A 5,762-nucleotide genomic window follows, 5' to 3' on the forward strand; every position below is an offset into this window, starting at 1 on the left:
AGGGAGCCAAAGACGCAAATACCATCTGCTGTGCTTGGCTGGGTACAACCTTTAATTCCCTAACTGCATCCTATCCAAAATTTGTAGTGAAAATATACATCATGGGAGAGTTGACTGACCATCAGTACACTATCCAGTGATGAATTAATTGATGAAAAGTTGGGAAAACAAATGGAACATGTCCTTTGAGATGCTACCTTGCAGATGAGAGAATTCAGCTCCTCTCAGAGCCTTGGAGAAGCAGCACGGTCTAATGGACAGAGTATGGGTCTGGGGGTCAGGAGACTTGAGTTCTAATCCTGTCTCTGTTACTTACCAGCTGTGTGGATGTGGGCAAGTCACAGCCTCTCTGTATCTCAGTTCACTTATCTGTAGAATGGGGATAACATTCCTGTTCTCCCCTCCCTCTGATCGTGAGCTTCATGTAGGATAGGATCTGTGCCTTAACTGCTTCTATTGTAGCACCACCACTTAATTTCAGTGCTCGGCACAGATTAATTGTTTGAACAGGCCTAGTGGACAGAGCACAAACTTGGGAATCAGAAGGACCTGCATTCTAAACCCAGCTTTCCCATTTGTCTGCTGGGTGACCTTGGGCAAGTCACTTCACTTCTCTGTGCCTCAGTTAACTCATCTGGGAAATGGGGAATACTGGGATCCCTATGTGGGACAAGGACTGTGTCCAAGCTTATTATCTTGAATTTAACCCAGCGCTTAGTATAGTGCTTGGCACAGGGTAAGTGCTTAACAAATACCACAATTATTATTATTATTATTATTATTATTATTATTATTATTAATAGTGATAATTAGTATTACTTCTTTTGAGCTACCCAAAAGCTAGCCCTGATCCAGTCCCATATGTCCCCTAACCTTTCCTGAACCCCAATCCCAGCTTTCCTTCTCTGACACCTTTCCCAGCACATTAAACTCATTCATTTCCATGTCCCTGGTCTCTGCAGACCCCAACAACTCCACATTCACTGCTGAATCTTCATTCGACTCTCCAGAATTCCAACAGTGAACGATCTTGCTATTGTGGCAGGTCTCACTCATTGAGGAATTTCACCATTATCACACGGGAGCTAATCCCAGTATAACAGAACAGGAGCACCAACAAGGAGGTCTTGGAAAACAGATAATACCCTAGCAGAGAAGCAGTGCTTATACTCCGGATAAACCGAACAGACCAAATAACAGTAGGATACCCAAGGAATTGCTCTAGGAGGAACTGCATTAGAGCCCATAGCAGCAGGAAGGGCTAAACAAATACTTCTGAGATAGAATGAGAGGCACAATCTCACTCGGCTGCAGCGGGGTGGGTGGAGAGCAAGCAGGGAGCCAAAGACGCAAATACCAGATGCTGTGCTTGGCTGGGTACAACCTTTAATTCCCTAACTGCATCCTATCCAAAATTTGTAGTGAAAATATACATTATGGGAGAATTGACTGACCATCAGTACACTATCCAGTGATGAATTAATTGATGAAAAATTAGGAAAACAAATGAAATATGTCCTTTGAGATGCTACCTTTCAGATGAGAGAATTCAGCTCCTCTAGTAGACTTGGAGAAGAAGCATCGTCTAATGGACAGAGCATGGGTCTGGGGGTCAGGAGACTTGGGTTCTAATCCTGTCTCTGTTACCAGCTGTGTGGATGTGGGCAACATGGGAGACCATCATGGCAGCCAGACCAGTCTGATGGGTGGCAATTAGCAGAACGTGCTGCCTTCCAAAGGTGTATCTGTCAGGTATCGAGATATATAAAGAAGCTAATTTGAAGCAGCAGAGGTGGCAAGAAACAAACCTTTCAGAGCAAGAAATGACTGTCTTCACTTGCGTAAAGGGTAGATTAGATTTTCAGTCACACATAGGCCCGTTAGCCACACCGAACTAATATTAATGATAATAATAATATTGTTAAACTCTAATTATGTGCCAAACACTGTAATAATAATAATAATACCAATGATAAGAATAATAATAATGATACTTGTAAAGTGCTTACTATATGTCAAGTACCGTTGTAATCACTGGGGTAGATACAAGTTTATCAGGTTGTACACAGTCCCTTCCCACATGGGGCTCACAGTCTCAATCCCCATTTTACAGATAAGGTAACTGAGGCCCAGAGAAGTTAAGTGACTTGCCCAAGATCACACAGCAGACATGTGGAGGAGACGGAATTAGAACTCAGGTCCTTCTGACTCCTAGGTTCATGCTGTATCCACTAAGCCTCCCTGCACTCTACTTTGATGTGCTGGGGTAGATACAAGATAATGAGGTCTCAGTCTCAAAAGAAAGGAGAACTGGTATTGTATCCCCATTTTGTGGATACAGGAACTGAGGAACAGAGCACTTAAGTGACTTGTCCAAGGTCACACCACAGGTAAGTGGCAGAGCTGGGATTAGAACCCACATCCTCTGATTCCCAGGCCCATGCTCGTTGATCTGTAACCTCACTGTAATAACCTCTTTAGAATGAAAAGTTCACCACATGTATAAGCACACACTTTGGACATGGAAATAATTTGATTGTATAGTAATTTAAAGGTATTTATTTAGTTTAAATGATGTGTTTAGCACATCTGTGTCATATCTGGAAAAACCTTTCACTGCATGAGATTGAAAGTTTTCTAAATATCAATTGATTAATAGCTGACATTCCGAAGTTTGCCTTAACCATTACTCTAATTATCTATTAATCAGTTCCTTGGTCATTTTATGTAATATCCCTGCTTCTGCCATTTAAACTCCTTCAATTATAGGAACTTCTAAGGAATGATTTTGACTGATGCTTGGGACAGTGCTATTTTAAGGTGCACAAATCTTTGGCTATGTATTTTAAGCAAATATTTAATTTTTGAGTGAGGCTTCATTTTTCACCATTAATGCTGCTGCTAATTTGATTTTATTTCATTCCTTTCTTTCTAATGTTATGTTTTGTATCAAGGAAAGTAAAAACTTATCAAAGTAAAACTTTATGAACTTCATGAAGTGATAAAATCCACTGATGTAAATTTTTTAAAGTCCCATGGTGCCACAGAGAATGACAGTCTGATACCTCCGATTCCCAATCCCCCTCCACTACAGATCTTTTGATAAAAAAGTTATAGCAATTCATAGAATTAGAAAATTGACTTTAAAGAATTTTAAAGTTATTGGTCACAAAAATGCTCATAAATCTACATCCCCTTCCCTATTATTTCTCCCTCCCTCCAGGCTCGTACCTCCTCCTGCCTTCAAGACATCTCCACCTGGATGTCTGCCTGCCACATAAAACTCAACATGTTTGAGACTGAGCTCCTTATCTTCCCTCCCAAACCCTGTCCTCTCTCTGACTTTCCTGACACTGTAGACGGCACTACCATCCTTCCCATCTCAGAAGCCCGCAACCTTGGTGTCATTCTTGACTCTATTCTCTCATTCACCCCAAACATCCAATCCGTCACCAAAATCTGCCGGTCTCACCTTCGCAACATCACCAAGATCCGCCCTTTTCTCTCCATCCAAACCGCTATCTTGTTGGTACAATCTCTCAACCTATCCCGATTGGATTACTGCATTAGCCTCTTTTCTGATCTCCCAACCTCCTGTCTCTCCCCACTTCAGTCTATACTCCATTCTGCTGCCTGGATTATCTTTCTACAGAAATGCTCTGGGCATGTCACTCCCCTCCTCAAAAATCTCCAGTGGTTGCCTATCAACCTTTGCATGAAGCAAAAACTCCCCACTATTGGCTTCAAAGCTCTCCATCACCTTGCGCCCTCCTAACTCACCTTCTTTCTCTCCTTCTACAGCCCAGCCCTCATACTCTGCTCCTCTGCTGCTAACCTCCTCACTGTGCCTCGTTCTCGCCTGTCCTGCCGTCGACCCCTGGCCCATGTCCTACCTCTGGCCTGGAATGCCCTCCCTCCTCACATCCGCCAAACTAACCCTCCTCCCCTCTTCAAAGCCCTACTGAAAGCTCACCTCCTCCAGGAGGCCTTCCCAGACTAAGCACCCCTTTTCCTCTGCTCCCCCTCCCCTCCCCATTGACCCTACTCCATCCCTCTGCTCCACCCCCATCCCCACCCCAAAGGACTTGTGTATATTTGTATATATTTATTATTCTATTCATTTTATTAATGATGTGTATATATCTATAATTCTACTTATCTATTTTGATGTTATTGATGCCTGTCTACTTGTTTTGTTTTGTTGTCTGTCTCCCCCCTTCTAGACTGTAAACCCATTTTTAGGTAGGGACTGTCTCTATCTGTTGCTGAATTGTACTTTCCAACTTGGTACAGTAAGCGCTCAATAAATACGATTGAATGAATGAATTAAAGAATATCCATAGTTTAAAGATGACTATCCACAACAAAGACTTCATATAGAAACCAGGATTCTATGAGATTTTTCTGTCTCAAATACCAGGCAGCTACATTTTGCAGATAATTATTTGTCTAATATCTTACAAGGTGGAATAGAATTCAGGTTATTCTTCTTTAGCTGTATCGGCTCTGTAGTTCTCCCAGAAGTAAACAGTTTTATTGACAGTAAAGCAGTGAGACATGACACATGTGGAAGAGATAGACCAAACAGTGCGGTGGCAGATAGTTTGAAAATTACTTTCCTTTCCAATCTATCTTTTAAATGAGTCCGATCATTTTGTAATTTCATCTGGCAGGCTTAAACCAATAGGACAAAAGAAAGAAGTTTAATATGAATAGTGTATTGCAAGAAAGCAAAAAATATTTAATTTATAGAAAGCTCTTTTTACTTATAGATGAAAAATGTGTATTTTATCCTTCTAAACACCATATAGAGCATTGATTCACTGAGTCACGAAATAATTGAAGCTGGCATGTACAGATAAGAATTGACATTGCTGCATATAAGTTTACCAGCCATCTAGTTAAGGGGAAAATATTTCCCTGGGTGTTGATTTTAGAAAATAGTCAGCCACGGGGAAATTGTAGGTGGGAAACAATTTTCCCAATCACAATTGTACCATCATTAGAGGTCATTTAGAATAAGGAGGACAAAAACAATCTTACCTTCTCTGAAAAATGTTCAAAAAAGGATCGAGCCAAATGGTAGCTTTTTTATTCAAGTTCTCTTCATACCTGTCCAAATGAGAAAGGAACTATGAGCTTCTTACAAAGAAAGCAAGTCCTTGTCAGAGCTCTGAATGCTGGCTACATAACAAACACTCTGAGAAGACATTAAACCAAGGCCCTTCCATGTAGCAGCTAGGGAACTAGAAAGTTCTAGTAGCAGTAGTGGTAGTCATGGAATGTTTTTGAATGAGTACCAGGGGCAATGCTTGGGAAAGAACAACAGAAGCAAGGAACATATGTATTGATCACAAAAGCTTCTGCCCTAGCTTAGAACCTGGAAATTGAGTATGAAATACGATAGATATATGGTTACTCCATTCCGTTCTTTTCTATCAGTCATCAAAAGAGGCCAGGCAAAATGAGAATGACAAAGAGGGTGATGCCCTGGCAATGAGCTCATTTCAGTGAGGGTCCGCTCCAGCTGCTGCCAGGATCAAATAATAATAATAATAATGGTATTTGTTAAGTGCTTACTATGTGCAAAGCACTTTTCTAAGCACTGGGGAGGTTACAAGGTAATCAGGTTGTCCCACAGAGGCGCTCACAGTATTCATAGCCATTTTACAGAAGAGGTAACTGAGGCCCAGAGAAGTGAAGTGACTTGCCCAAAGTCACACAGCTGACAGTTGGTGGAGCTGGGATTTGAACCCATGACC

This window comes from Tachyglossus aculeatus, chromosome 4, assembly GCF_015852505.1.
Source record: "Tachyglossus aculeatus isolate mTacAcu1 chromosome 4, mTacAcu1.pri, whole genome shotgun sequence".
In the NCBI taxonomy this organism is placed as follows: Eukaryota; Metazoa; Chordata; class Mammalia; order Monotremata; family Tachyglossidae; genus Tachyglossus; species Tachyglossus aculeatus.